This window comes from Tenrec ecaudatus, chromosome 1 (assembly GCF_050624435.1).
Source record: "Tenrec ecaudatus isolate mTenEca1 chromosome 1, mTenEca1.hap1, whole genome shotgun sequence".
Classification (NCBI taxonomy): domain Eukaryota; kingdom Metazoa; phylum Chordata; class Mammalia; order Afrosoricida; family Tenrecidae; genus Tenrec; species Tenrec ecaudatus.
In genome coordinates, this window is record NC_134530.1 from 58719890 (window position 1) to 58731719 (window position 11830).

Here is an 11830-nt window from a genome sequence, read left to right on the forward strand (position 1 = left end):
CGCAAGGAGCCCTCTCTGGACAAGAGGACACACCCCCAAGCAGAGGGTCCAACTTTTCCTCAAAAACTTGCACTGTCTCCTTCCTGCGGGAAGTCCCCGAAAACGCGATTCCCTCCCTTTTGTTGGGGTGAAAGGATAGCACAGCTGACAGCTGGAAGTACTTGGTGTGTGGGTACCTGCATTCCACCACCACCACCGACACCAACGACAACCAGCAACTCTGTGAAGGAGTGGGAGCACCATCCGGGAATGAGACACAGGCAGGGTCAGTAGCTTGCCAAGTGTCACCCAGCAGACACATTGGTGCAGGCAGTCTGCTCCAGTCTAAGCTTGACTGTCGCAGCACCCCCGAATCTGAGTGAGCGGACACATCAGGTACACATGGGTGTAGCTAGGAGTGCGAGCACCTGTGTGCAAGCACGGAGGGACAGTCCCTAGGACAGCCACCTGCCCTCAATGTCCTCAGGGTCTGCCAGACATACCTCATCCACAACAGCCCGCCTGCAAAGAGAAAGGGATCCAAATTGTAGCGGAGGGATCAGGGAAAGCTTCCAGGAAGAGGCAGTGGGAGCAGCATTTTGAAAGGCAACATAAGCAATTGTCCAGTGAAAGGTGGTCAAAGCCGCCTTGGGGGGGCGCAGGGAACCCCTGCCTTGAGGCCTGCCAGAGAACCCCGGAGGCTGGAGAGACCCCAAGAAGCCCAGGGACACTGTCTGCAAAACGCAGAGGCAAAGAAAAAGTCCCAGGGGCCGCAAACAGCTGACTGTGGCGTGACCCGCTGCTCCTGGCCCCACCTCCCTCCAGTCCTGGGACAGAAAATAGCCTGGCTGACCCCAGAGTGCAAGTATTTCCTGTACAACCCTGGGGACCCCTGCGTTGTACTTTCTCAGGGGTGGGGCTCTGGGGGGGGAGGGGAGGGAGGAGGAGGAATGAGCAGGCCTGGGCACCTTCCCAAGAGAAGAGCAGCCGAAGACGGGAAGAGCCCGTGTGTGTGTGTGTGTGTGTGTGTGTGTGTGCGTGTGTGCGTGTGTGTGTGCGCGCGCGCGCACGTGTGTGTGCGTGTGCGCGCGCGCACGCGTGTGTGTGTGTGCGCGCGCGCACGCGTGTGTGTGTGCGCGCGCACGTGTGTGTGTGTGCACGTGCATATACACTCCCAGGGGGCTGTGGCTGAACTTGGCTTCTATGGCCAATAACGGCTGGTGGACAGACAGCAGGTCATAGTGGCCACTTCCCTGGGTAAAGGACACCCCTGTACACTTGAGAAGCCACCAGCTTCAATGTTCCTGAAGCCACTTCCAGTTGACTCTTTCTCCTGCCTGGTCCCCTGGGACAAGCCCTCTGCTGCTGCCCTCTCGGGTCAACGGACTGGCCCCAGCTCTCACTGTGGACCGAGTGATCCAGAGGGCCTTGGCCGGAAGCCGAGGGCATGGCGGAGAGTTAGGCCTGGCTCCTAGAGCCCAGCACATCTAACTTGGGGAGACACCCTCCCCTCAGAGAGATCCCAAACTTCCCCCCACCCAACAGACTTCAGGGAACCTTCTCAGACCTTTAGCCCAACCCTTCTTGAGTCTCTATCCTCACCCTCCCCAAGGATGTTGTACGGATGAACTACAAAGAAATAAGGATCCCTGGTAGTGCTGTGAGCTAGGTGTTGAGCTGCTAGTTTCAAGGTCGGTGGTTCAAACCCACCCACCACCCCATGGGAAAAAAGAGGAGGTTATCTGCTTCTATAAATCTTTAGTCATGGAGACCCTCGACAAGGTTGCCATGAGTCAGAATGGGCTTGGTGGCCTTGGGTTTTGACCTTCCAAAAGGTCACAGCAAGTGAAACCCCTGTGTGCAGCCCTATCTGAAGGACATGAGTCTCTGTGAGTGAGAATCCACGCAATGAAACTGGGAGGGCTTTGTTTGGGTTTGTACTCATTTGTTTGTTCTACAAAAGGAAGAGATTGATCACTCCTAAATTCAGATTAAGGAAAGGGAATATTTGTTGAACATCTAGCGTGAATCTTCTTTAATGAGCAAAATTAAAATAACAAACCCACACCACTCACAGTGACCCTGTAGGACAGAGTGGAACTTTGGCTATAAACCTCCATGGAAGCAGGTGGCCACTTCCGTCTTCAGAGAGTAGCTAGTGAGTTTGAACCTCCAGCCTTTTAGTTAGCAACTGAGCTCTTTAACCACTGTGCCACCAGGGCTCCCCATGGACACACTAACCCTTCCAAAAGAGACTTGCTATGCTGGGGAAGCAGGTCTTTCTAGGTAAGCCTTAAGTGGGATTGGAGTCGGGTTATTTCGGGAACACTGAAACTACATACACTGCCTCTCCCCAGCCCCAGCATCCACCCGCACTGGAGGGTCCACCACGGATGCAGTGTACAGGAGGACAGGGTCTGGGGGAAAAGGGGGCCTGAGCCGGATGGCTTTTCCACAGCCCCACTCCCTGAATGGGGTCAGAGTCCAGGAAGAAGAAGGGTTGCTGGCTGAGGCCCAGTGAGCTTTCTTTCCCAGGGATGGGGGAGCTCTGAGTTACAAGAGAAGGCCTACAAGCCTCTCTGCTTTGGCCCAGTGACAATGTGTTAATTACTAAGCTTGGGAGAGGGGCCTCCTGGCCACTTTCTCATGGACTCCAGGTAGCTCCAGTTCAGCGACCAGCCGACACCCAGGCTGCAGCCTGAGGGTACGAGGGGGCCACCAGGCACAGAATGAGAATGCTTCCAGGGACCCTGGACTCTTTAGTGACTTGAAGTCCCAGACTGATCCCAAAAGAACAAACTGGGGGTTCATGTGAGACACCCAGGGAAACTCTCCAAGCAGGTAGAAGACGAGGTGCAGCAGATGAGTCAGTGACTATGTCATTGAGGACAGTGCAACGGTATTGTAACACAGGCTGGGCAGCCCGGGAATCTCACACTACACGGGGGTCAGGCTCAGAGGGACTAAGGCCCACACAAAGCTGATGTGGCTCTCTCTGGGTCCACAGAGGCCATTCTGATCACATAAACTATGCCACGCTGCCTGGGCCACCCTAAAGGCCCAATCAGTCCTCTGAGCCTCCCTCGCCTCACTTCTATTTCTAAGACCAGTGCATGTCTGCAGAGAAATCACCACTGTAGTGGGAAGGGCTAAGTCCACCACTGGGAGCCCCTGGCCTGCCCGAGATGTGAATGGTCATGCCTGGCTCCTGTTGCAATGCCATCTAAGAAAGGGTCTGTCTTCAGGAAACTGTGGTCCCACCCCCTGCAGGAACGGCTATGTTCTTACCTGAGCCTTCTTCCCCAGACCCTAGTAGTCAAAAGGATGACTAACTGGGCCCATGTGCCCTTTCTCTGGGAGTTTTGGATTTGGAAAACCCGGGACCAAAGCCAGACCCCTCCTGTGACAGAGCCTGTACCAAATGAGCCCACCAGTCGTCACCCTGGTTTCTGAAGTGCGAGGCAGAGAAGGGGGAGAGTGGGAGCCTTGCTGGCTGTCATCAAGTCCATTGTTCTATGGGGGCAGTCTTGCCTGAACAAGGCTAAGTGAGATTTGGGTTGCTTGCCTAAGGCTACACCCTTCCCCAGATAGGAAACGCAAAAGGCAACATTGCCAGACACAGACAACTCGGGCGGTTGGAGGGCACCCGCTGGGCTGTCCCTTGGGTTTCTCCTGACAATAGCACGTTGTTTGCTTATGAGATGAAGACACCTTCCTGGATGCCCCCACCCTGCAGCTGGCAGTTGAGTAAGGCAGAGGCAGGAATGGGTGGTGGGGAGGGGGGAAGGGTGTCTCTAGTATATTTGGAATCCTTCTGATACCCTGGGGACCTCCTCTCTGACCACAGCTTCACAGGGCAGGTGGAAAAATGAGAAGATGAGTCAGGTGGGGGGGCAGAGGATGACTTGTTCTGTACTGGGGAAGAGGGTCAGGCTGGGGTGGAGAAAGTGGTTGGCGGTCCTCGGACCAATGGCAGCAAGACGAAGGTCTGATCTCCACTCAGACCCCTAGGGCCACTTCTCTTCTTTGCCTCGGGGTCCCCAACTGTGAACTGAACAATGGACCAAAGCATCCACTGGACTACAAAACCCTAAGCTTGGGGATGACTCGGCCTCAGGAAGAACCCTGGACCATCTCTCAACCTCAGCAACTGGTCCATGTACCTGCCGGAGGAGGGAAAGCCAGCAGGGTCTTCCTCAATCTGTTAAACACCATGACCTTGGTTGCTAGGCATCTGGGACTTCACCCCCGGTGAAAACTGGTAGAGAAGGAAAGGCATCGAATACTTCGGCAGAGATTAACTTTCCCAGGGGCACAATCTAGCCCAACACATTGGTCTTCCCATCACTGTGCTGATACAAGAAGACAGATTTCAGAAACGGGGTTCCAGAAGGTGGATATGTTCACAGCAAAATCCCAGACACACCTGGGTAGGGGTGCCTGGCTAAGCTAGTCAGAGTGCCAGGCCTAGCCAGGTAGGAGAGCAGGGCTTAAAGACTGTATAATTGGGGAAATGTAGCCAATGTTAGACAGATAAGTTCTTGATGCCCATGACCCTATGCTGTTGGCAGCAATGCTCATTCCAGAACCCAGCAGCTGACCATGGCACAGCCAGGTGAGTGAAGTAAGGGAGTCAGCACCAGCAGCCAACTATGTAAAGGAGACACTGAGGGTAACATGCTGGAACTCCAATCAACTCTTGGGAGACACATTACGTCACTGAGGTCAGAGAAAGGCCATGCACTTGGCTGTGGTTTGCACCCCAAGCATGGGACACAACGATGGAGAAGGCTTCGAGCAGCAGGCTTGGAGATGGGGGTCTTATGGTAGCTGGGCGGCTGGTGCAGGACCAGGACGTGCTTTGTTCTGTTGGATGGTGTAGATAGGCTCACGATGGGCTGAAACCAACTCAACAGTACCTAACAACCACTACCTGGTAGTTGTGACTTCTCGGTCTTGTCATTATTCTTCTCTGCTACTGAGTCAGCCCCCACCTGATGGAGACCCATGCACAGTAGAACACAACACCGCTTGGCCCCGGAGCCATGCTCACGATCAGCTGTAGATCAAAGCTTCTCCCCAGGCTTAAGTACTCACAGCCCCACCTCCATAAAGGCCCCGGAGCCCACAGGGAGCATGGTGAGTCCCCAAGGCCTGGAGATGGCCCAACCAGAGCAGCATTCTCAGTCCAGCCCCAGAGCCCTCTGATGTTAGACCAAGTACACTTGGGATTAACTCTTCTGGTAGAGGAAGTGGCCCTGCATGAAGGGTCCTGATCCCACAGACCAAGTACAGGAGAGTGGGGGCATGCTGGACCTCCTCTCTCCATTGTCCTCTGGTATGCTTCTTGAACTCGGTGGGAGACCACCCCCTTCAGCACATCCTGCAATGTCCTGCCACCGCTGCGCAATGCAATAGTCTCTGGTAGCATGTGACTCATGAGCGCTTGAAATGGGGCTAGTGAGCTTGGGGAACTGAATATGTATTGACTTCATGTCAATAGTCACCTGGGGCCGGTGGTGGCCATATTGAACAGTGTGGCCCTAGCTTTCCCAAGGGATGGGGGAGGGGGACCTTTGAAACCCAAACTCTGAACCATGTGCAGGTTTGAGGGGCTCCGTGCAGAGGGCAGGGCTGGAGTCAGAGAGAGTGAAGGGGAAGGAACAGCTAGCCGGGTGATGGTCACCATGGGGAAGGAGGGAGAGGTTTCACTGAGGGGGCATTGAGTTGATATTAATGGAGCACCATTTCGTAAGTGCCAGAGCCAACATTTAACCCAGGCTGTCTCACTCCAAAATCCATGGTAATCCCACCTTGCACAGCCAGGAAAGAAAGCCAGTCTCCTCGCGGCTGAGGGGTCACGGAGCTGAATAGGGCAGACCCTCGACACTTGTCTAGCTCCTCTCTTCTGGTGCTAGGTCTGCTCTGTCCCGCTTCACCAATCCGCCTGGAGTGAACTTGTGGAACTCAGACACTCCCAGATTCACACATAAGGCCAAAGGCGCATGGCCAAAGAAAGAGCACGTGCTCCTGGGCCGTCCATTCGTGGGGATAATTAACAGTCGGATTGATATTCTTGGCATAAAGGAAAGCAGTGTTGTGCTTTGTTTGGGCTGATATTAAAAGAACTCTCCAGACCCCGTGCACACAGACACACACTCTCGTGCCCTGACAGACCAGACACTGGGGTCAGAAGTGACTTGGAAGGGAAGGAGGTGAGGGTGGAGAGGGGATGGACGTTTTTCAGACTTCTAATATGTACAGTAACTCTGAGTCACAAGTGGCTTGATGGCAGCAGGTTTGGTTTGGAACACGCGCCATAGGGACCCTGGTGGCACAGTGGTGAAGCGCTCCACTGCTAGCTGAAAGGCTGGAGATGCAAAACTCACCACTGACTCCACCGGAGAGGCTGTCTGCTTCCAGAAAGATCGGCAAACAACCCACAAAACCTGCCGCCCAGAAGCAATGCAGGAGGACAGGCTAGGACTTCCCCAGGGAGTTTCCAAGGTTCTTACCGTCACAGAAGCAGCAAATGAGCCTGCCTTCTTCAGAGTGAGTGGAGGGTTCGAACTGCCAGCCTTTTGACTAGCAGCTGAGTATTTCTAACCACTACACCCCCGGGGCCCCTCGCATCAAGATGACAGCCTTGGGAACCCTGTGGGGCAGTTCCATTGCGTCCTACAGGGGTTCTACCTGTCGGAAACCGTCTGATGACGGCGGGTTTGAGGCTTTGCTTTGAATATATGTCACGCCAATAACCGTGAGGACAACACGGGCAAGGGGATGCTTTGCTCGGTTATACAAAAGGTTGCCATGAGTCAGCGCCAACTCGGTGGCAACTCACCATAATAACAACGTGCGCCTGGTTTCGAGCTGAACCCTTCCCGCAGAGTGCAGTGTGCTCATCCCTCTGTGGGGCTCTATTTTACAGGGGCAGGACTGAAGCTCAGAGAGGTCAGGGGACTTGGCCAAAGGCACACAGCCAATAGCGATGGCCTATGATTTCAAAATCTAGGTCTGGATGGCACTGTGCCTGGAGCCAGGCTCCCCCTGCAGCCGGCCCCTCTCCAAGTTCAGGCTCCCAGGAGCAGGAGCCCACCCCAGCCCCCAACCCCATTGTCCCAGTGATAACCATGAGAGGCCATTGGCCCCTTCTCATCCACCCCTTTGCTCCCCGCCCCACTGGGCGCCGCCAGTTTAGCACAATAGTGCATTCTGTGTCCAGCAGCCTCTGCTGCGGTCCCCAGCCTCCTGCAGCCCCTCCAGACAATGGCAGGGCCCAAAAGTCCTGATAGCCAGTGACAAATGTATGCGAATGAGCGGCTCACAGGAAGTGGCCTTCAGTAGTCCGATAGTTTCCTGTATCCTGACATTGTGAAGGCCCACTTCCTGTGCTGTCTCTGAAAATACAGCAAGGCAAGGCTGGGGGCAGGGTTTCCCTGTGTGCCCCTGCCCAGGCTCCCAGGCTCTCCTACAGAATTCCACTTTTTCTCACCTAACGATGATGTCACACAACTCACCCGGACTTCTAACTCAAGGGGGAATGCAGCCCCTGGCTAAATCCTACCCAAACCTATTCATAACAAAGTTTGATCTATGTTTAAAGGCTCCACAGGTTTCCCTAGTTCCATCTCCCCAACCCTACCCTCAGGCACCCCAATTCTAGACCCTTGGGTCTTACACTGAGGAGAAGCTTCCAAGTTGTGCTACCTGCCTACCACATGCACCCCGAGGGTCTTCTGGTCACCCTGCTCTCGTTGAGAACCTTTGGTGGGCTCACAGATGCAATGAAGTCACCCCCTAAGTCCATCTTCCACAGTGGAGAGTCATGATCCCTCCACCATCCTCCAAGTTGCAAACAAACCACAGCGGGAGCAGAGGTAGCAAGGTCTGCTTGCTCTCCCAGCTCGGCTGAATGTGGCAGAGCCTTGCCCAGCATGTGCCTGGCCTCCCAGAAGATGCTGCTCAAAGAGCAAGACCACCCGCCAAGAAGCAGGAAGACCAGGGCAAGAGGGGGCTAATACAAGGTTACCAGACAAAGCCAAGTGGCCTGCCACTGAGTAGATTTGGAGGCATGACAACTCTGTAGTGATGGTGTGGGATGGAGTAGAACTGCTCCTTAGGATTTCTGAGACTGAAAATCTTTATGGGAACTGTGGGCCTCGTGTGTCTCCCATGGAGTGGTTAGTGGGTTTGAACCATCGACCTTGCAGTTAGCGGCCCATTGTGCCTTCAGAGCTCATCATTACCTAGTGAAGCAGGTAGTAAACCCCCTGATTAAAGGTAAGGGCACAGAGATGAAGAAAAGTCCTTGTCCAGGATCACCTAGTTAATGAGGCAGCTAGCAGGGTGGGGGGTGTTAGGTACTGCGATAGGGATCTCTCTCTAAACCAGGGGTTCTCAACCTTCCTAATACTTGACCCCTTCATACCGTTCCTCGTGTGGTGGTGACCCCCCCCAACTATAACATTATTTTGTTGCTACTTCATAACTGTACTTTTTCTACTGTTATGAATTGTCATGTAAATATCTGATAAGCAGGGTGTATTTTCATTGTTACAAATTGAACATACTTAAGGTATAGTGATTAATCACAAAAACAATATATAATTATACATTGTGAAATATTTATTTCTAATTATAAATAAATGAAAATTTGTCTTAAAGCCTGGTGTAGCATAGGTAACAGTGTTCATGCCAGGTGCTCCTAGGTCGGCGTATCTGCACGTGGGCAGACCTGCATGGAGACGGATAGAGGAGCGATGTCTCGGTTCCTAAGACCATTGGAAATATGTGTTTTCCAATAGTCTTAGGCAACCCCTGTGAAAGGGTCGTTTGACCCCCAAAGGGGTCGCGACCCACAGGTTGGGAACTGCTGCTCTAGACACCCCCCCACATACACACACCCCAGACCCCACACAAGGAGCGGCCTTCACCAACTTCCTGGCACTATAGAAGCAGTGCTGTACAGCAGCTGGTGGCTCCCAGGCCTGTGGCCCCTCCCCCAGAGCATTGTTCTCCACTTCCAATAAAGCAGGCCTGGATCAGCCTGAGGCCATTGTGGTCACTGGTGGGGGCAGAGGGGTGTGTGGAGGTGAGGACAGGTCAAGAAGTGACAACCCATTCATTCCCTGGTGGCCCCTGGAGATTTGAGCCTGCAGCCCAGCCAGGCCGGAGCCCCCGGCCCCGGAGTGTCTGGGAATCATGGGCAGGACAGAGGTCTCTAGAGATGGAAGGGAAGAAGAGGGAAGGAAGTCCTCACAGTGTTTCCCACCGTCCACCTCCACTGGCGGAAAAGAAGGACAAAGGGGGCGGCGAGCTTCACTTGGCATAGGAAAGAGCGCCCAGGCAGCAGACGTGGATGGGACTCCTTCCTGTGTGTGTAACACCGGCGTACACGGTGGCCTCTGCGTCTCAGCTGCCTGAGTTATGAAAGTGGAGTCAGTCTTGCTTTGCAGGGGTCTTGAGAGGATTAGGCAAGCTTCAGAGTAGCACCCTGCCCAGCAGAGCCCAAAGACGGCCCGGGAGTGGACAGAGGCCTGCCTTTCCTTCTTCTCTGGGACGGGTCTGCCTCGGGGTCCACATCCCAACTGGGGCCACAGGCTAGGAGGGTGGCTGCCAGATGGCCTTCTAGAAGCAGGGCGCCTCTGTTCAGCCTGGACTCAAGCCTGACCTAGCCCATCTGCCCACCGTGACCCTCAAGGACAGAGGTCACATAAGACCCAGAGCTGCTGACCCCAGAGGGCCGGGGGAGGGGCAAGATACCACCCAAAGCCCCCAAAATGCTCCCCAGCCCCCTTAACCCTTTCAAGAACAAATTATTTTCTGCTCTGAATTTTGTCCTTGTTGTTGAAACCATGTGTTTTCAGTCATGGGAGGCATTTTGAGTAAAATGGGAAAGGTTCCTAGGGGTTAATGTTGATACCATGAGTGGAACACATATGTCCCAAAGAGTCTCTGGTTCTGAGGTTGGTGGGATGAGGCCTGATTCTTCAGAACCACACAGGTATGCAGGCCCCCACCAGATGGCAGCATGCATCCAGAGTGGCATAGCAGTTTCCCTCTAAACCCCAGAGGACACTACTTTGGCCCAAAAGTCACAAAAGGGTGAACAGGGTTGGATGAAAGATTGAGGGGCACCTCCAGGGAAAGATAGTGCTCACCTGTGGCCATTCCTGAATGCCAGCAAACTTCTGGGCCTCGTCCCTGCCCTCCATTTTCACCAGAAAAGACATGAGCTCAGGGAGGAAAGTCTGGATAGTGGTACTGGAATATCAGCCTGAACCAACCCAATCAGCCAGGTGAATCTCACGGAAAAAATAACAGAAGTGATGTTTGGCTTCTCAGTGCTGTTTCTACCCCTACCCACCTGTCCGGGTGCAGAGAGCCACAGAGCCCCACTGAACCAGGACAGCTGTGTGACCCCCTCAACGTCCATGGCTCCCCCTGGGAACGCCTCGTGAGGCGGAAGGGTGTTCAGTCCTGATAAGGTAGGCGGGAAGGCCAGGACCCATGCCGCCTACTGACTGTTCCTTCACCCCAGAGACCCCAGGGGTAATCAGCTCACAGAGCCTTCCGGCCTCAGGCCCTAAGGTCCCTCGGGGAGAGGAGGCAGGGCCAGCAGCCTGGGAAGCAGCTGGCTGCAGGCCTCAGGAGGCTGGGTGCCCCAAGTCAGAAGCCCTGGGTGTGTGCCCCTTCCAGTTGTGTCCCCCAGATGTGCGGCTACCAGAGATATCTGGGAATCATGAAGCAGGAACTAGGGAGCTGATCCTCTCAAAGGGATAGTGCTTTGGGGACCACGTGACTTCTGCATCCTTACCCCTCAGCTGCCCAGCTTCTCTAGCCTTCCAGTCAGCTGAGGGCAGCTCTGCGTGGAGTTAGGGGTCTCAGGTGGAGCTGAGGGCCTCACATAAACTGCCTGGGGACTTCCTGACGGGGTAGAACTGGATGGAGGAGCATCAAATAGCAAAGTCAAAGCAATTGGCTAAGGATGCCCTCATTGTGCTCCAGCCTTGGCCCGTAGCACTACTGTAGGCCCATACTACTAGCTTTTGGGTGCCTTCCTCTACAGTGTACCAAGGTAGGTCAGGTACTTCAAGTTGGTCTAATCTAGGCCATCTGGCAGTCCATGCTTCATTGAACCAACCAAATAAAGAATTAGATCCTCCCTTAGCCTCTCTCACAGAGACATTGAAAGAAGAGTCTGTGCTTAGGGGTCCCATAACCAGAAACTCAGACCGGTCTAGTATTATATTTCGTGCACCAGTATCCCACACCCTTAGTAACCATTCCCAGGGATATTCCCCATTCCCCAGGCTTCTGCTTGTACGTATTTGAAAACTCGAGCAGATTTTTATGAGTATAGCATGCTTCTTCTTGGGTAATCATCTCAACCTCACCTTTAGGAGCTTTCTGAGACTTAATTTTAGTAACAGAGCTAGCAGAAATCATGGGTGGTGATGGTGTTTCCTGGGTGCTCTCAGCAATATCTTGTAAGGCATCTCCCTCAGGCAATGCTACAGATGCAGCCCCACCTGGCATATCAACTTGAATAGTTTGGCTAATCTGCTCAGGTGTGGATTGTGAATTAATACCTTCAGCTGGGAGGGGTGGATCTATTGATTGGGGTGGGTCAATTGTTTCTAAGCGCTCAATATCCTCCTCTTCTGGACCATCAGCCCATATGTTCCCAACCCATGTTTCAGGGTCCCAACTTTTCCCAATCAATACCCTCACTTTGGTATCAGGCACTGCTCTAGATCTGCAATTCAGCTGCCATTGTAATTCAGCCACTCGCATAATGAGACTCTGGACCTGGTTCTCAGCAATGTCAGCTCTTTTACTAGAGGAG

The 11830-nt window shown here is 53.7% G+C and overlaps 1 pseudogene; it reads right to left on the reverse strand.

The window, feature by feature from the left end:
• LOC142423173 (mediator of RNA polymerase II transcription subunit 7-like) overlaps nt 1–10196 on the reverse strand; it is a 32748-nt pseudogene extending 22552 nt beyond the window's left edge.
• Nucleotides 10197–11830: the final 1634 nt, after the last annotated feature.